The sequence below is a fragment of the Fukomys damarensis genome, unplaced genomic scaffold (assembly GCF_012274545.1).
Source record: "Fukomys damarensis isolate Sample0158 unplaced genomic scaffold, DMR_v1.0_HiC HiC_scaffold_9, whole genome shotgun sequence".
Lineage (NCBI taxonomy): Eukaryota > Metazoa > Chordata > Mammalia > Rodentia > Bathyergidae > Fukomys > Fukomys damarensis.
In genome coordinates, this window is record NW_022900921.1 from 35355915 (window position 1) to 35376984 (window position 21070).

Sequence of the window (21070 nt, forward strand, 5' to 3'; positions counted from 1 at the left end):
CCCGAGTGAACTTAGAAAACACTGCCTAATTTTCTGACCAGTACTTGAAATTTTAAAGTGTTTCCTTTTTTTTTTCGTTTTTTCCACCCAAAGCACTTTTCCAGAGTCTAATTCAAGCTGAGCTCCTTTCAGCCACACCTGGTGTAAGTGTTGGTTCCCACTCTGCACAGTTAAGTGCAGTTTGCCTGACAGGGGAATGCCTTCCCAAGCTCAGGGCTCCTGTACGTGGAAGCCAATTTACTTCTTACTGCTTTGTCTTGGGCACCTCACAATGTGCCTTAATGACATCTCAGCAGTTTTAATAGCCCTTTTTAATGGCAAAAAAACAGGCTCAGTCTGTCCAAAATAGCCTATTCACCAGCTCTCATCAAAACAATTCAGTTTTGCTATATGATGATGCAGTAGACCATGGAAAGCAGCCACACAGACTACATTCAAGTCCAAAGTTGGACCCTGGGGCTAAAGCAAGTCAACCCAAGCAATAGTCACATTGAACGCTTTTTTTGTAAACTGTCAGTTTCTGAAACAGGGCTTCTGTGTCAGCGGACAGAGCAGGCTTCATTTCTAAAGCAACTCAGCACTATTTAAAAATCCATTAGAGAAACTTTTTCCATGAAGGGGTGAATGATTTTCATTTTGACTGTAGGAGTCATTGGCACTAAAACACCTTCATTCCATACCCTGGAAAAGAAAATCTGCAGTGAAATTATGGATAATTGTTTAATATTTAAGGCAAATGAGCATGTATCACTATTCTCCTCATAAGTCCATACAAAAGTTAGACAGTATGTCCTTTTTGACTTTTACGTCTTTGTTATCAGATGGTTCTCATTTCCAGATCTTTATACTGTTCTGACCTACAGAGATATAGCAATAAAGGGAATATGAAATGACACTTAAAATAAAAAATAACCAGTTTCTGTAGGCTCCCTTTGGGATGTAATTTAAAAATGTAAATGCATTAATGATTCTTCATGAAAGAGTTTCTTTTTCTACAGTTTTCATTTGTAAAAGGTGTATTTCTAGGCAATATTTAACAAATGCAAGTTTAATGGTGCTGCCATAAATGAATTTACTCAAATTATTTTTTATATACAGACAAATTAGAAAATATTGGTCTGCTAATGATTGTTTCTTATTTATCTCAGCCCATGTCCACTCTAGATCTATAGTCCTCATTTCAGAATAAACTATACGTGTGATTAAAAAATGATTACACAGTTAGTGAAACCATATTTCAAATTATTTTCTCCTCTGTTAGAGCCTTATTTGTACAGATGAGAAACTGTAGGCCCAGACAGCAGGTGTTTGAACCAGAAATGTTTGCATATGTGACCTTCATAGACCTCAGGGTTATGACAGAGCAATGACTAGAAGTTTCAGGGAAGGCTGTAGAAGAGATATCCATTAGTTAGTTATCCTAGATGACTTGAAGCCATTTCTTTGTCTCAAAAAAGTTGGTTTGGGGGTCACGGCAAAATCTGTCCTGCAACATTAGTTAGTAAGTGAAACCTGCTGGGATCATTAGACTCCAACCCATAGAGTGATGGGGCCCACCCAGTGTTGCTGCTGAAGAGGGATGTGCTTGGGGGTTTGTGGATTGTGAGCCTTTGTCCTTAGGTCTTGTTCTGAAGGCCCAGGACAAGGGTCTTCTTGTATCAGGTCACTTGAGACTTATAGGAACAGCGGATAAAGGCCAAAAACAATTTTGACAGCATGTGGAACGCACAGACCATTGCTTCCCTGATGTTTCCTAGAGGGAAACAGTCCAAAGCTGGGAGAGCGTGGCACTCTCCTACTAAGGCTTTGAATAGAGTGCTAGTGGCTCGTAATGCTTGGGCAAGTACATTCCTGTAAAGAGATGAAGCTGGTTCACAGACAAAGGTGTGAGAAATACTTGCAGGACAGACACAACCACTATAGCTGAAATTCTTGTACAATTTAAGTGCAGGTAGCGACAGTTTTATCATGTGGCAAAATTAATGTACCTGCACAAGTACACAGGGAGTCTCCCTAATGAGGCTTAAAATCCAACTAGGGAAGATCTGCCCAGTTTCTAGCAAGCCAGCTTGAGCACAGGCATGGGATGTAAATGTATAAATGAACTATATTTGTAAGGAACAGGGGAAGGGGACGTTACCAGATCCCTTGAAGTGAGTCTTGGTTTTCTGTGAACCAGGAAAGCACAAGTTGAATTAATGAATAAAGACAGGAAATGAGAAAGAGAAGAAGCTGAGCTTTGGGCCTGACACTCTGGGCAGCAAAGACAAGGCACCCTGAGCTTGTCACACCTTTATTTTATTCATTGGGAGCAATAGATGATTCAGAGGGTGGCAAAAACCCTAGAACAATGAGGAATTTATGCAGATGAAGATCCTAGGTCATGAGTAACTTCTGTTTATCAGGAGTTTGTTGTTCCTTCCCAGATGGAACTTTTTCTTACTCCTTGGTTCTCGGGAAACCAAGATGTCTTCAAATGGAGTGTCACGGCATCACGGGGGCCACTGAGGTCTTAGCTGTGACTGGGAGCAATAATGCAGTCACGTCTAGACATGCCATAGCCGGCTTGTAGGCGGTTAAATTAGGCCTCATCATAACTTAACTGTGAAATGAGTTTTTCCCCAAGTTAGGTAGAATTTTGCTCCTGTCACATATTCTCAGTATCTGGGTATTTGGGTGAGTGAGGTCTGCCTATGCTGACCCCTGAAGAATCTACTCTGAGCGTGTGAACTCCTGATTTTAGACCCAAGCTTGGAATCACTGGCACTAACTTCAAGGAATAAATAGTAAAATGTATGTCTTTCTTTTATACTTCTCATTTTATTAATACATGCTGACAGCACATAACAAATATACTCATTGTGGGGGGTTGATACATGTACACAACACATCGTAATTTTTTAATTTTATCCCCTTCCCTCCCTTCTCCATCTGTCCATTGCTCTCCTTTATCCAGGGCAATTATGCTTTCAGTCAACCTAGAAACATACAGAATCTGGTTCATTCATGCATTGGTTTGCATTGGGTGGGTGGGATGGGGAAGACAGTAGAGGCAGGTTGTCCTATTCTGTCATGCAATGAGTCTGCCATCCTATGCAATAAAAGAGGGACAGTTCCCAGTTTCCCTAGCATTGCACTGCCTCAGGTAGTATATCCAATTCACTTAGATTTGGTGCAAAGTAAATTATTTATAATATCTGTATTTCTTTGTCCTTGGTGGTGAATTTTGCTTGAAGGTAATTCTAAAATTCAACAAGAATGTCCCAGTATTGTGTGTGTGTGTGTGTGTGTGTGAGAGAGAGAGAGAGAGAGAGAGAGAGAGAGAGAGAGAGAGAGAGAGGGAGAGGGAGAGAGCACGCAGTGGGTATCTGGAACATATTTTATATTTTATCACCTTTAATGAGGTAGTCAGAGTCTGTCACTCCTGTGATGGACTGGCTATCTTCAGTATATTTTCTAAGGCATTTAAGAAGTGCAGTATTTTCTTTTCTCTGTTCCTGGTATTACTGACTCTAAATATTTAATCACTGACTAGTAGCTGCTCCTCAGAAGTGATGAATAATGAGCCTTGTACCTTTGTGAGCTCTCTGTTGTTGGCTGATTGGGTTGACTTTGCATGGAGAGGTGAGTGAAGCTGGCTCACTGCTCATGGTGAAAGAGGAATAGAAGGCCACAGTCACTAATGAAAGTGCAAATGTAAAGGCTGCTTTGTCATTACTGTATAATTTTACCAGTAGCCTGACTAATAATAGTTTTTTTGGGGGGGGTGTATCTAATCCTTTTCAGACATATCATTTTTTTTCTTTTTGAGACAGGGTCTCACTATGTAGTTGAGACTGACCTGGAACTCACTGTGTAGCTTAGGCTGGTCTCAGACTCATAATGATCCTCCTGCCTCAGCCTTCTGAGTGCCGGGATTGCAGGTGTGCACCACCACACCCAGCTCAAAATACTTTTTAAATATTTTCTGAAATTTACCCTCTTATACTCCTATGGTATATTCTTCTCCCCATAGGTATGGTTTCTCATTTGTTCAAATGGTGAAACTAAATCCCAAAGAAATAAAATTACTTCTCTTTGGCTGTGGATGTAAAATAGCATAAGAAGTAGAATCAAATATTCTGATTTATTTTAAGGGACTCATATTGGAAATCTATGATGCAATCTCATTGTCCTTTCATTATAGCTGTGGGACTGCAGCAAGTTAACCTATTTTCCTTAAATTCTCACTTTTTTGCCAAAGTTATTATGGAATGTTGTGGAGATAATAATACCTATCTGAGATAAACATTTGTTGCCATGATTATAAATAATACCTGAAGTTGCCTCTCCTCCTTCCCAACATGCAATAGGCATTTTAAATATGATATTTTCTTATCCTTATTATCTTTCATTGTTACTTAATTACATATATTTACCTGGGGTTTGCCAGGCAGGGATAATGCTATTTTGTGACTATATACATCTGCTGGGGTTGCTGTAACAAAGTACTGTAGGTTGGGTACATAAACAGCACAGCTATATTCTTATACTTCAGGAGCCTGCGAGTCTGAGATTAGGCATCAGCAAGATTTGTCTTCTTAATCCTTGTCTTAGTTCTTCTCCTTGGTTTGCAGATGTTGCTTCTTCATCTCTTCTTCTGTACATGTTTGTGTCCAAATTTCCTCTTACAAGAGCACCAGTCATACAGAATTAGCACCTCCTGACCATGTCCTAACTTAATTGCTGCTTTAAAGTACCTGTCTACAGAAATGGCTATATTTTAGTATATGTGCTGCTGAAGCGAGCACTGAAAAAAAAATGGCTACATTTTAAGGCATAGTAAATTAAGACTTCAATGTTTACGTGTGGAAAGGCCCAATTCAGCCTTAATATTTGCTTTCAACAATAAGTAAAAGTGTGATTTTCATCTTTACCTTTTCAGATCATATTAATTATAAGCAAAGGCAAATAATATATTTCTATGGAATATTAAAAAACTGTTACTGCTTCATGTTTATGTATAGAGCCATGTCTAATTGCAAACAAATAATGTCATCTTTGGGGCAGCGGAACCTCGAGAAATGCTTAAGAAAGAGAAGGAGGGAGCCAAGTCAGGCAGCGTTGGTGGGTGGGGTCTGCTTGCGCTCCTGGAGTTCTTTCTGGCTGAGACCCTGCGAGAGATGGCAGAGTGTGCCTCGGACTTACCCACCCTGCAGACCAAGAAGCTGGGTGATTAGACAATAACTCCTATTATATACGATCTGCCTTTGTCGGGTCTAAATGTGCTCCTGAGCTCACAAGAACTACCAGATGACTGCAGCTGGGAAGGCACTGTCTCAATATTGTCTTCGGGATTTAGTCTGTGTTATTCCTTGGCTGCACACACTGGTACAGTTATAATGGCCATGGGATGATAGTGAAATGTCTCCAATGGGAAATACAAAAGTCATTACGTATGACAATGCAGGGTATAAGTTTTATTTTGGTAGAGAATAAAATGAAATAAAGTGGGTAACTAAATTGTAAGATAGTAGTGAAAGATATTGTCTTTGAAACCAAACTGACCTAGACTTGATTCTTATTAGCTCTGGGAACTTGAACAAGACACTCTGGTATCTTACTAGATTACGTGAGATATATGAAAGTTTTGTCACAGTAACTTTTAGGTCATCAGTGCTCAATAAGGAATTATTTTAATCAGATAATAGCAGCACTACAACTTTCATTCGCCTTGACACATGTGATCAGGGACTTCTCTTCCTGATTTAGTGTCAGAAAATCTACTCTATCTTCTAGAGCCCAATCTTGTGACAAAGCATCTACTTTTTTCCACTGTACAAACAAACATCAAACCCTGGAGGTATCTGCCTATATACTCAAAGAGATTCTGTGGTGTTCACACCTGTTAAAGAAACTTTCATGTTGCAAGATGATGGATGAATACAAGCTTCTTCGTTTAGCCTGCCCCTGACATGGTGGGATGGCAGGCTTTTCTTCTTTCATTTTCCAGTGCAAAATTTAGATATGGCACTGAAATTGTTTACTTTCTAAAACTGCATTCTTTTTAATTTTTCCACTGAACCTGAGTGCACCACACCCTTACTAAGCTATTTAGAGAGCTGAACTGTTAAAAATGTAGGAAAATTGGGTGTTCAGGTATATTCAGAAACACAATGAACAATTCCAGAGCAAATACACTGAGTCTGATTTATTATACTCTGATGCATGATTTTGATTCCTGGTATTCATCATCTGCATTATCTTGCATATCGGTGGAATCTTACTTTTTCTCTCCATGTTTCGGGTGTAACCTTGTCATGTCAGATGAATATCGTGCACTTCTGTAGACATCTGCCCCAAGCAAGTGTTTGTCATCTTGGGAAATTCATGTAGCACTGCTTTTAGAAACTCCCCAACCCAGTCTGTTCCCCTCCCCTCCTACTCCTCTCTCTCTCTCTCTTTCTCTCTCTCTCTCTCTCTCTCCCCCTCTTTTGTTCTTTCTTTCTCTCTTTTTTTTTCTTTCCGTACCAGGGATCGAACTCAGGACCTTGCACTCGTGAAGCAGGGCTGCACCACTGAGCTAAATCCCCAGGCTCGCTTGCTTTCTTTCCCTCTTTCTTTCTTTCTTTCTTTCCCTCTTTTCTTTCTCTTTCTTTCTTTCTTTCTTTCTTTCTTTCTTTCTTTCTTTCTTTCTCTTTCTTTCTTTCTTTCTTTCCTTCTTTCCTTCTTTCTCCTTCCTTCCTTCTCTCTCTCCCCTTCCTTCCTTCCCTTTCGTTTCCTCTTTCTTTATCTCTCTCTTTCTGTCTCCTCTTTCCTTCTATTTCTCCATCTTTCTCTTTCTTTTTTGCTTTTTACTGTCACATTTCCTTCTTACTTGGATAAAATCATTGTTCTTTTTGATCCTTTTTTTTTATTAATTGAGTTTATTGGTAAATTTTAGGTATACAGTACAATTACGTTCATTATTGGGATCCTGAACCTTTACATGACAGGTCTTGGTTCTCATTTTTTCCCCTTGTCTGTGCCCTCCCTTCACCCCCTCTTCTCCTCCCCATTTATAAACACTTTATTTTCATTTTTTCATATTTTTCTCTTTTCCCTTAATACCTTTCCCCTACCCTTCCCATTTCCCCTACACCTTTAGCTCTTTTCTTCCTGTTTCACATGGTCAATTATATCATTAAGATCTTATGTACTATTATGGTTTTTCACACCAGAGAAACTATTCGGTATTTACACATGTGTGACTTATTTATTTCACTTAGGAGTACATCCTCAATATATATCCATTTTCCTATGAATGAATCTAATTTCTCGTTCTTTATGGCTGAGTAGTATTCCATTTTACAGAAAAAACACATCTTCTTTATCCAGTTTCCAACTGATGGGCAAGTGGGCAAAATGTTTCCAAGTTTTTACTGCAAAAGAAACCATCAACAGAACTAAGAGACAACCTCCAATGTGGGAAAAAGGTTTTATCAGCTGCTCCTCAGACAAAGGACTATTGAGACTATATAATAATCCATTTTTGTTATACAACTGCTTTTTATTATAATTTCCCTTGAGGGCTTCCATCTTCCCACAAATTCAGTTTAGCTGCCAGTCAAGTCCAAAATTCACATTTCTAAGTCATACACACCCATGTGTTTACCTGACCCAGCCCAGCCCCTATTGTCCTTCTCTGAGACATAAATCCAGTCTCCCTCAGTCGTTCTCCTTCAGTTTTAGTTTCTTCTATCTCTTTGTATTCTATCCCATCTATTTATTTTTCCTAATGCATATTAGGGACCAACCCGAAGAAAGGCACTTTTTAGGGTAATAACGCTGTGATATGCAATCTGTAAGGCATCAAGATGCAGTGGGACTAAGCAAGTAATTAATACAGGATAACAGGAATTTATGTTCTAGATTATATTTCAAACCAACTGTATTATCCAAAGAATGCCAGTGTGTCTATGGACTATGAAGAAGCAATCAAAATCTTCAAGGTTCTTTCCACCGTTGGCTTAAACTGTAATGTTCCGTTTTTGATCTTTACAGGGTAAAGGAGAGATTGTATTGGCACAATCACCTCCTCAATGAAAAATTTAAATTTAGTTGTAAATTGTCATCTTCTTTCAAATAAATTGTCCAGTTTCTCATTAGTTGCCATAGAAAGCTGCACGATTACTTACTCGGCCTTCATTTTTCTCTCATACATTATGTTATTGCCATGCAGTTTGTGTGAGATTGACCCTTTCTGTGGCTCTGGGAATTCCCTTCAATCAACTGTGTAAACTAGTCAGCATAATCTTTAAGTTTTTATGTAATATCAAAAACAATGAAAGTACATATTTTAGATATATAGTTCACATTATCTTCATTTAGTTATTTACCACTGCTAACCTATGTGAGGATAGAATTCATTGATTCTTTTCTTTCCCTGGAGATTGGTTCAGTGAGGGTCAAGTGATACAAGATTAGGCTACTTGGGCCATGGCACTTCTCAGTGAGCTACAGACTGTTCTAGTGAGACTGGAAGGCTTAGAACTCCAATCCACTGTGCACCAGGACTTGCTGTCCCTGGCATTGCTGGTTGGCCTTTTTGTGGCTGCAGAGGGACAATCATTCCCAGAGGAAGATTTGAACACACGGTGGGGAGCCCAGATTGAACTCTGCCTGAACCTCACCCTCCTCTAGGAAGCTCTTCATTAATTCAGTTCAGACTGAGTTTCCTTTTACTTTAGATCTGAGCAAATTTAAAGCAGTTTCTTTTATACTTTCTGTTTACTTAGCAACTGACTTTTCCCTACCTGAACAGATCCTTGTAAGCTTCTATATAAAACCCACATATCTCACTGATGCACACACAGAATTTTGAAAGTTGGTAGTTTCACGTCTTTGCATACTAAAATTCTAGCAAAAGCCTGCTCTACTTTTAGCCTTTGTGAGTAAAAACTTCTACGTGGAGAACATGTAACTATTGCAAAAGGACATTATGATAGTTTTCCTGGTAAATATTTATAATATAAACGTGTCTTCTGAAAGTATGACTACCTAGCTCATATCTTGGATAAAGTGTTACAAGTGTTAAAAGAACTGGGCCTAAATGCCATTTCCACCTATTAATAAATTCTGTGACATAAAGTCCATTTCTCTGTTTCAATATCTTTAAAGGTAAAAAACAAAAGTTAGATTTATGCTTTCTAGAATTTCTGTTAGCTCAGAAATCATTATGAATCCTTATAATACTTGAAATTTATCAATGCCTGCTCTTTGATCAGATTCTTATCCTCTCTCCTTCTTTATCATCATTTATTTTGTTGCTTTTCTTTTTTTTTCACTCTCAGTCTTCTCTCTGTTCCAGAATTTTTATTCATGATTTATTAATGGCTATGAGTACCTAAATTCTGTGAAATAGAGGAAAGGAACATCTAATAGTAGATGCTCGATTATTTACTATTTCATTATACTGTATTTATTAGCAACACACACGACGCTGCTTTGGTTTTGAAAACTGTCCATTGTTTCTTAATTTTGACCTATTGGTGAACAAGCTAAATCATCCTGCCTATGTAGCAATCTTTGTTTCAAATCTGAGGATACACCATGAAATTCTATTCAGTCTTGAGTTAGAAAGGAGAGTTAAAACTTTGCAGAATGGCTCTTGTTTTCCTCCCCTTTTATTTTATAATATACTCTTCCTCCATCTTTTTATCAAACCTTCCATCATTCTGGCCATATTAATTGTAATTAGAGTTAATGTCTACTTAAATATATGGCTGCTAAAATATTAGTTCATAAATGTGCCAGTTCATAATCATTACTGAGAGCAACCAAGTTAAATTTGCTAGTTTCTGTGCCTTAGGGAGGAAATATGATTTGTTTTTGTAAGGCCTAGAACTAGAAGTCAATCAAATTAACAAGTGAAAATCTTAGTGCTTTACAAAAATCCAGAATCTGCAAGTCTTTTTAGCAGAATCTCTTTGAGGGTTCAGGGGACCCATGAACAGAAAATTTAAAATATTTTTAAACCCTCCTATGGCTAATTCCTAAATCTTTTGGGAACTACTGACCTAGACTAGACCATGCCTGGATTTACTTCTAGCACAAACTTTGACTCAAAGATACGTAAGAGTCTTCACCGTTTCACAGTCATGTCTGTCTTTTTATTCAACAAAAATTGAAGGCTGCCACTTAACTTTATTACACCGCTAGGACTAAAATTAATAGCTATCAGAAATATTTTCCTTTTCATAATCCGATCCATATAGAGTTAAATATGGATGATAGAAATACTGTGCATGTAGAAATGTGTATGTGTACCTAAAACAGAGAGGCACCCTCAGATGCTGGCTAGGGTGTGGTCAGAAATATGAGTTCATGAACAGGCTGCGGTGAGCATATGCAGACCATTCAGAAGCACACGCCGCATTGAAAGGATTTTACCAATGCTCAATTCCAGTTAGTTGCTTTCCTATCAGAATCCGACAGAGAGATGCGAGATCTTTAGATACTTTTTTAAAAAGATAAAGATCTAGATTTTATGTCAAAATTTCATATTTAAAGTTTGGCACATTTTATAAATAAATTACTGAAGAATATGGGAGAGGACTAAGCCTATAGGGAAATGTTTGCTTTTAAACTTTCCATTTATAGCTGCCAGGATAGAACCTGGAGATTCTGGGAAGTGAGCGTGGAGGGTGACACCGAAGAGAAGCCGACTTGATTCCGCACAGGGCCAGAATGAGTCCGGTCTGCCACCTCCACTGAGGGCTGCAGCCGGCAAGCCAGGTGTCTTGAATGGTTTCTTGGCCCAGGGGTTCGACCTGGCTTATGGTTTTGTCCTTTGCTATGATACTATTAGTCCAAGGGGGTAAATGAGCTAGCACCTTAGGATATTTTATTTACAAAATGAAATAAGGCAACATTTTTTCTATTTGATGCCTAAGAAGGGAGGAAAAGAGACAAGTGCCAGCAAAAATATTTAACTCAGTAAATAAAAATATTTTAATGAATGAAAACATAACATGATGAGAAAGAAAAAATTAAGGTGACTATTAAAGCATTTACAATGAAAAGGATTAAGCCATACCATGATGTATTAAAGTGTTTAGGGGGCCGGGATTTTGGTTCAGCGGTTCTGTGGCCTGCCTCCCAAGCGCAAGGACCTGAGTTCGATCCCTGATACCACACACACACACACACAAAAAGTGTTCAGGGTGGCTGCAAAGATTTAAACAGCAACCAGAAATAAGACAACTTAATTCAAAGCTCCTTTATGTATTTATAGAAATAAAAGTGTGTATTGTATTAAAGGAAATATCTTACCAGCTAAACTTGGTTACTTTCTATCAAATTTTCCAACTAGCTTGTTTGGTCATTCACAGTTCATTCCCACATATATAATATGTGTTGCAAATGGAAAAATTTGTCTCATGTTAATAATCCTATTTTAAAGCATGCTAAGAATCTCTGAACTATACCTAGTTAGGTTTATGGTGTTTTGTATTACTTAGTGGGTTTATCTTTTGATTTTAAAATAATTTCAAACAAATTTTCAAGATTTATATATAAACATCCACGTATATGTTATGCAATCACAATTTTAACATTTTACTGTATTTTATTTCCTATATTCTCTTTCTCCATGGTTATTCTATGTACTGTACATACTATGCATCTATAAATACATATCGGTTATTTTCTAACTCATCTTCAAGTTGTAAATATCACATCACTTTTCCCTTAGAAATTTCTGTCTTCGTTTAAATTAAAACAATGATAATTCTTATATAACCCCCATATATTTATCAAAATCAGAATACTCAACAAAATTCAACAGCATTTAATATAATACTCTCGTCTGATCGCAGGTACATAGTCAGATATTACCAGTTGTACAGTTCAGGATGTTTAGATTTTCGCCAAGTTCAGTCCCCCACTCTAGACTGTGAAGCTTCAGGTCACTTTAATTTCCATTCTCGCTCACCTCACCTTAGTCTCCCTTAGTCTAGTTGTTGCCCAGCGTTTTCATTCCTCATGACACTGACAAGTTTGAAGAGTACAAGTGAGTTATTTCATGTGTTATCTCTCAGCTTGGAGTTGTCTGAAGTTTCCTTACAAAGAGGGTCAAATTATGCCCTACTGAGATGTGTCCTTCTCACTGTCACTTTCCTGCTACCTTTGATCGTTTTGTTAAGATAATTTACACCACATCTCTCCACTCCAAAATTATTCTTTCTTTTATAATTTAAAAGTAATTGGAGAAGTTATGCCTTTTAAAACTATGTAAATGTCCTATGCCTGATCAAACTTTCACTCACTAGTCTAAAGGCCTATTGATTCCTGCCTGAATCAGTTATTGTAATGATGAATGCAAAATCATTATGTTTTAACTCTTTTCCATTTTTCTGTGTTTGTTAGTTGACCTTCAACTGGCTTTCTTCATTTTCCCTTATCTATATCAATATATATTAATTGAGTCATTTTATTGAAAAAATTATAATCTGTCATTGCCAGTATTTACTTTGATGTTTAAAGTGTCCAAATCTCAGTGAAATATTACAGAGTCATGGTTGCTCCAAATCTAATAATTTATACCTCATTACGAGACAGTGCATTCAATGGAGGAGCAAGTTCAGTGTCTCTCATCTGTTTTCACCCTTGCTCACCTTACCCCCTGTTGTAGGAGCCAATTTATCTTAAATGAATCCATGGCTTCTTCTTCTTCTTTGGTGTTTGGGTGGACTTAAGCCACAGCAGTGCTGGCAGGTGGCTGAGAGGAGGAAGCAGAGGGACACTCAGGTACACGTTCATTAAACATTGTCATTAATGGTAATCTTACTTTTTAAAGTAATATTTTAAATTTTGAATTAAAGACAATGGAACTGAAGGATGACAGTTAACTTCTCAGCTACATTGTACTGTTTTCTGATTTCAGCAGTTACAGTGAGGATTCTGCTGTTAATAAAAGTTTTGTTCTAGGTAGAGGTAAACTGTTTTCATTCTAGTTTATTTTCAGGTACTTTCATTGTCCTTGGTGTTTTACAGTTTTACCCTAAGCTGTCTAGGTCTAATGTTCTTTATTTGTCTTGCTTAGAGTTCATTTGCCCCCTAAATTCTGTACTCAGATCTTATTATTTCTAAAAAAAAATTATAGGTACTTTTCCTTTTAACATATTTTCTCCTTTCTAGTCTCTCAGAAATAATTTTAGAAATTATTTTAAACTTTTTTTGGACACAACATATTTTCCATATTTTAGCTAGTTTTCTTTGCTTCTGTCTAGATGATTTGGTGAAATGTAACTATTAATTCACTGACTTTTTTTTTTTGCCCTACCTTCTATTTCAAAATTTACAGATTTCAGATTTACAGAATTTAAAAATTTTAATGAGTTTTCCCTTTTAGACTTTGTTTCTCTTCAAGTCTATCCAACTTGACTCATGTTAACAATTTGGGTATGGGGAAAAATGAGAACCAAGACCTGTCATGTAAAGGTACAAGATCCCAATGATGAATGTAACTGTACTGTATACCTAAAATGTACCAATAAACTTAATGAGGAAAAAAAAAAGAATAGTTTTCTTCCTGCTACAAACATCTTATTGTACTCCTATTATACAATAAAATCACCATTCATCAGTTTCTGGAGCAAAAAAAAAAAAAAAAAAAAAAAAAAAACCCCAACAATTTAAACACCAACGTTACACTTGCAGTCATATAACTTGATTTTCTAAAGATGTCTACACTAGTATTTATTTGAGCTTTTAATTCTTTTCTCATGCAGATCGTCTTACTGTTTTTTATAGTTTTACAATATGAGCTTGTTCTCCTTTGGGGTTTTGATGGGGAAATCTTGTAGTTACTGCTTCCTTCTTTTAGGAACCACAGTGTTCATAACAGTATAGGACTTTTTAATGTAATTTCTCAGCATGTTTATGAACCACACTCATTGCACACTGACCAAAGTTACAGGCCATTGCTATGAAGTTCTACCTCAGTCCTCGGTAAGCTTTTCTGGTGAAATCGTGTGTTGGGAGGTAACTTGCTCTCAGACACAGCCTCATTCAGAACTTCATCATTGGTTCCACTGCAGTGCTGCAATTCCAAATCCTTGCTTTTCTCAGAAGTGTATTCTCCTTGGTTTCCAAATATCAGCATTTAGATGAGAGCAGTAATCCTGCCTAGGGAAGCTACAGCCTTATATTTTCACAACTCTATTTTTACTTTTTTTTTTTTTTTTTGGCCTATATAGATTTCTTTTCCTTTCTCTGGGAGCTCAGTTGAGCAATTAAATATTTTAAAGCCACTTTTTAAAGATATAATATAATTTTGTGTACTTAAATGTTCTGAGTTTTATCATTTTAATGGAGTTCTGAACCCTTCATCACAGCAGTACTACAATATTTTTATTACCTTAAATAGAAACTCTCTCCCGTGTACCAGGAACTCCACAATTCCCACAATTGTACAGCACTAGGCAACTGCTAATCTACATTCTGTCTCTAGTTTTGCCTACTCTGAACAGTTTATATAAACGAAGCCATCCAGTATATAGTTTTTGTGAGTAGCTTTTTACATAGAACAGTGTTGTCAGAGTTTGTATATTTTATAATGTGAATCAACACCTAAATTTTTTTGTTTTCTGATTAATAAACTATTGTAAAACAGTTTTAGGTTTGCAGCAAAACTGAGCAGATAGTACAGAAAGTTCCCACATTCTCCAGTGTATGGCCTTCTCTATAGGGAAATTCTATGTCACAATGGTACATTTATTACATCCGATCAATATACATTGCCAAATAATTATTATCCAAAGTCTGATGATAATATTATGGTTCACTGCTGGTGTTGTACATTTTATGGGTTTTTAGAAATATATAATGAAAATATTCACCATTGTAGTGTTACATGAAATAATACCAGGGCCCTAAAATCCTTAGTGCCCTGTGTATTCATTCTCTCGTCCTCTGTATTTTCTGGCATTAACCATTTTACTGTTCCACCATTAAAGCCACCTAAAACTTATTCTTTGGTCTTTTCTTGATGTGGAGATTATTTGATTACTAATTTTCGATCACTGTTTTTGATTAATGTTTCAATATCTTCACTTGTCATGGAGTGTGACTTAGTTACTTTCTCGTCGTTGAGACATGATACCCAACATCCACAACTCAAAGGAGGACAAGTCTGTTTTGGAACACAGTTTTTACAGGTTTCAGTTCATAGCTGGCTCCAAGGCAGGGCAGCATGGCAGTGAGACATGGCAGAGGAGAGACAGCTCATGGCTCATGTTTACAGGAAGCTGAGTGTGATCAAGAGAGAGACAAGGCCAATCCACTGAGTATCATGCCCTACGATCCAGTCACCTGCCCAAAGCCCTACCTATGAGCACATGAGGCTTTGGAGGTAGAGCTAGATACAAAACATAATGTTCAGGCCCCAGCCCCCAAAAGACTCACGTATATCCACTTTAGCAAAATCTGTTTGGTCCATCTCTAAGAGTTGTCAAAGTATTGGCAGTTTCAGCATTGCTGAAAAGTCCAAGTCCAAAGGCATCTCTGAGATTTAAGGCAAATTCTTAGCTGTGAGCCCCTGTAAAAATGAAAAGAAAGTTGAACAGTGCCAACATATAAAGGAATAGGGTTAATATTCCCATTCCAAAAGGGAAAAATAAGGGGATAAAAAAAATGGGACCAAAGCAAGACTGAAACCCAATGGGGCAAACACTAACCCCTGTAGTATCATGTCCAGCATCCTGGGCAAATTGTGCTTAGATATGAAGTTCAAAGGCCTTGGGAGGCCCCACCCCTACTGCACTGCCAGTGTTTCTAGCCCCAGGGCTTCTCTCTCAGGCCAGCTTTGCTCACTGCTGTAGCTTTCCTCAGATGTTCATGCTCCTGGATTCCCTAATCTTCTGAGGTCTCCACTGCACTTTCAGCTTCATACTCAACACTTCACAAACTTCTCTCTCAGGGACACAGTGCCTGTGGTTTCCCAGGCCTTCTCCTGTAATCCGGGTGGAAGACTCTATGGGCCCACGACTCTTCCATTCTGTATGCATACAAAACCAACACCACATGGGTGATTCCAAGGTCTGGCCAACTTGAGATCAGCCCTTTTGCATTTTGCTGGTGGTTGCAGAGGCCACTCAGTACCCGGATGGCTGTGTATGGAGAACTGAATCAATCCCTTTCCCTAGGCTGCTGCCATTCTGGATCATGGTGCCCTGGGGCTCTCTTCTGAAAGCAAAGTCATTCATTTTTCTAGCTTTGAGTCTGCAAAAGGTGGGGGCTTGATATCTCTGGGTGGCCATTACCCAGCTTACTCAAAAGATGATTGAAAATTCCCAGAGACTTTAAACATGTGTGTTTAGAAAGTAATTTCATTAGTTAGACTAGTTATGATTATTTAGAAATAGGTCTGCAGATCTCACACTGCTATCCCAGAAGTAGATCAGTTCATCTTTCTCATCTGGATTTCAAGGATCTTGAAGAATTTTTCAGTTTTTCTGCTAAATTTGCCAAACTAGAGCTGTATAATTTTATAAAACCTCAGAGTCATATAAACTCAAATTGATGCAAAAGAGCTCTCTGTTAATGGCAACTAGCTCCCTGTGGCTCTTCATCTACTCATCTAGAGATGTGATGTTGCATCTTCTGATTGTAAAAATGGATATGTTATCACAGCTGTAAAAACAAACATCTCACCAAAGGAATCCCAAACTGGACATCTGCATTTCATTTATGTAGAATTCGTAATGGCCCTGGGTGGGAGGGGTTTTCTGAAATTGTGTGAAATCTTTGATTTGGTAGAAATATTACTTTTTGCATACCCAACATCTATCCCATTTTCAAGTAATTGTATTTTGATTTTTCTTTGAGAAGAGACTCTGCCTCATGTGGTGTGGGTGGACCACTGTCTCTTCCATCCCCACTTCTAGAGTTCAGCTCATGAGGTGTGTATGTAGAGCTTTCAGCTCTGGGCCAGTGATTAACATAGGACAAAAGTGGACCATGATTGCTGCTGTTGAGGGCATGGTGGTAGTAATGTAATTTGTATATGTGTGTATTTTCCAGGGAGAATTACATTTGAGGGTGCTGGTTGAACCATATGTGAAGAGATTCTCTTTTCCCTTTGTGATCATTGAGGCCAATGTTCGTAAATCGAGAAATTCCTAGGCCATTGTTGCTACTGTTTGGGAAAATCTGTATGAGAAAAAAAATCAACAAGGAGGGTCGAACTGGTGGATGAGTCTGTACACCACCATTTGACACGACATGGGAGTGCCTGATAACAGCAAGTATATGTATGTGTGTTTAATTTATATACTCTATATTTCTCCCTATATCTAATAAATTCTACTGTACATTCCCTTTTCTCCTTGAATCAGGGCTGGGGATAAATTAAACTTCTGCATTTTGCAACTAAAAAATTTCTAGGCAATAAAGCATTTTCTAGAAAAATATGTCATATATCTGATTTAACTTGGGCATTAGGCAGCAAAACTACTCATTGGTTACAAATTGATCCAGTTTATTTTGGCCTTCTGAGATAAAGTAGTCACCAGTTTTCCTGCTAATAATTAGAGAGGGTTCGGGTTAGGAGTTTTAGACAGGTAGTTGTGTAATGGTAGATGGACAACTATTTAGAGACCAATAATTAAAAAAACAAAAAAGGTCACCAGTTTTCCTGCTAATTAGAGAGGGTTCGGGTTAGGAGTTTGAGACAGGTAGTTGTGTAATGGTAGATGGACAACTATTTAGAGACCAATAATTAAAAAAACAAAAACAAAACAAAACAAAACAAAAACCAAAACTCCCATCCAAGGCCCAATCCTGCCTTTCATTAACCCATCTGTACTTGGACCTGGTGCACCTGGCCATCTTCTTTTAAACCCATCAGATATGCTGCCCCCAATTACGCCTTTGCCAGTGTCACCTGAAAAGAGTGCTGGAGTTGTACTAAAAGACCTTTTAAATCAATAGGTGATTCTCTAGCCAGAGATGTTAAATACTTTAAAGAAACCATCAACACTATGTGTATACACTTTATCACAAAGTGGCCTTTTGGAAGTAGTCACATATTTGTTTGCAGTTGTAATTTCCCTAAATTTAATAAAAATATTCTTAGTTGGTTTAAAAATAAAAGTAAATTAAAAAAATCTAGCATCTAGTTCTGTCGAGGAGAAATGCTTTTGTTTCTTTTTCATGTAGGAAATACATGTGTTTTATAAAACTAGGTACTTGGGTAGTTACTAGAGACACCCGATTACAAAGCCTCCTCATCAACATCTCTGCTGTCTTTTAACAGTGAAAGCCAAGAATAGCTTAAGCTTTCTCTTGAGCCTTCATTACAACCAAGAACTCTAGCCACACATACCTGAAGGAACAGCTCCAAAACGACTGGCTCAGGCTCCCACAGGGCAATAAGCATATTTTGCAACAAACTCTGGAGTTTTTCCTATAGGGACATTCGGAGAAATGAGACAAACTGCAGACTTAGAATCTATGGTGAAATTATTGTCACATTTCATGCTTTTGTGTATTGCACTTGTCTCTGCTTCTGAAGCTTTTGGGATTGTGAGTACAGAGAGTGAGAAGGCACTCACACACTTCAGTGCAAGCCTGTGTAAGGGGACTGCTGTGAATGAAGCCATGGGAAAGGAAGGCTGGCCCAGTTGGAATGACTTTGCTCTTTCGTCTAAGGAACACTTCAAGTAGGAGGGGTCAGGAGAGTCTGAGTGCCTACAACAGCTGGCTGTGTGTACTTGCTAAATTTTATGAGAGGCAGAGTTTTACTAAACTAGGAAATGGGAAAAAGAAGAGGACAAATCCACCCTTTTGTAATTTTGACCCATCATACCCTCAGTATTGCAGTTTGGTGTGGAATCTTGGATGAGCTGGGCACCTCTCCTCCTCCTCCTCCTCTTCCTCCTCCTTGTCTCTCTCTCTCTCTCCCCCTCTTCTCTCTCTTCTCTCTCTTACCCCTTCTTTCCTACCCTATCTCTTCTCTCTCCTTCCCTCCCCCCCCTTCTTGATAACTTTTCTGGGACTTCAGTAATTACTTGCACATTAGAAGTATTTTCTCCTGTGTATGTAGGAAGGACGCACAGATCTCTATTTCCCTGTTCAACTACCACCTCCACAAATCCCTACTTATATTTGCATGTTGAGTTATGTGTGCTTAAAACTAGTGGCAAGTAGACACTTCAAAGCATCAAAACAAAAGAAAATGTTGGCACAGTTTCACAAAAGTTTTATCGTTTCATGGTATTGGGCTTCTCATGATTGATAATAGGGTCCTTATAATGAAAAAATTGAGATTTTTAAATAGTGAGCTTTAATACCTAATATAAACACCTTTAGAATAAATAAAAGCTTAGTTTTTAATAAATTAGCTACAAAGTTTGAAATTTACTTTCTAGAACATTACTATCTTTGGGCATACTGGCACACAAAAAGTTTTAAAACAGTGCCTTTCGTTTACATTATTAAACTGCATAGCAAGATATTTCTTTGAGATAATGTAAAGGTAAACTTAAACCTAATCTATAATAAATGATTGCCAATTCCATTAATGGAATTGGAATTAATGAGCTTTTTATGGTTGATCCCATTTTTAAACAATTTTTTCTCCAGTCTTTTCAAACTGTATCATCTTAGAGCCTCTTTGTACTTACAATTATTTTTGAGCCCTCTCAATTCTTGATGTCACCCCTTTTATCCCTTATTTTATTCTTTTTAGTTACTTCCCTTTATTGAGTAGACCTTGAAATGTGATCTCAAAGGAGTTAAACCAGTCCTATGAAGGGAGAATAATATTACAGTTTCTTCTTACTAGTCTTCTGTTTCTCCAAGAATTTGGATCATTATGCTATTTATAGCATTACAGCACTTGAAGTCTTCTTGTTTAAACCACACAATTTCTATCAATTTTGTATTTGAATTGTTCATTTTTGTTTCCTAAATACTAGTCACTGTACTTTCTCACTAGTGTGAATCTGATATTTCTACTATTGCCATTAATGCCAAACCCCAACTCTGCTTCTTAGAATGAATGAGAAAACCTAGGAGGAGGGCGCTCCTTGGTAGAAACAGAGATGTTGACCATCAGTGCTTTTAAGCCCCCGAGTCAGCCCCTGTCCTAAAAAGGGATTAGATCCATGTGATAAAAGGAATCAATTCAAGAACATCTCTCCTGAATTACGTTGACCATCAGTGCTTTTAAGCCCCCGAGTCAGCCCGTCCTAAAAAGGGATTAGATCCATGTGATAAAAGGAATCAATTCAAGAACATCTCTCCTGAATTTTCCTACCACACAAACTCGTATTTAGCAATGCTTTGATTGCATGTCTTGTTTGTGCAAAACCCTGTGTGTTTTTCATTCTGTAACAATATGAGATCCAACCTGACTTTCGGGAATGTCTGATCCAAACAGCAGGCTTGCGGGTGCCAGTGGGCCCTCCCATTGCTCACCACACAGCGGTCCTCTGACCCGGCGTCTCTCCTCTTTGCTCCATCCCCGCTCCCTTCCTCCCTAGAACCTCCCTAGAACCTAGAACCTTCCTCCTTCAGTGCCAGGGATTTAATCCAGGAACTTCACACTGACGACATCTCCAAACCTGTTTTTATTTATATATTATTAGGACTGTTTTTGGAGCCGGGGTCTCCTTAACTCACTGAGTAGCCCAGGTTGGGCTTTAAGTCACAGTCCTCTTGCCTCAGCCTCCCAGAAGGCTAGAATCACAGGTGCACCCCTACAATTTGCTGCACTTTGCTTATCTGGCATGAGACCTCTGCTTTTAACTGCCTTTCCTGACCCCTGTCATTTTTGCTCCTTGGATTTTATTCCCCATTCTCTTTCAAATTGTTTAATTTTACAATACTTCTGTACTTTAAGGAAATCACAAAAATATGTTGAATTTCTGGATGCCCTTCTCTGAGCACCCCCAATAACACCATCTGTAGAACCATAGTACTATGATCGAAACAGAAAATACACTACATATATTGTTTGAATTTTACAAATTGTTCCAGTGATATCTTTTTTTATGGTTCAATAATGTTCTCTTCAGAATATAAGAAGTCTCTACTTTCTTCTGGC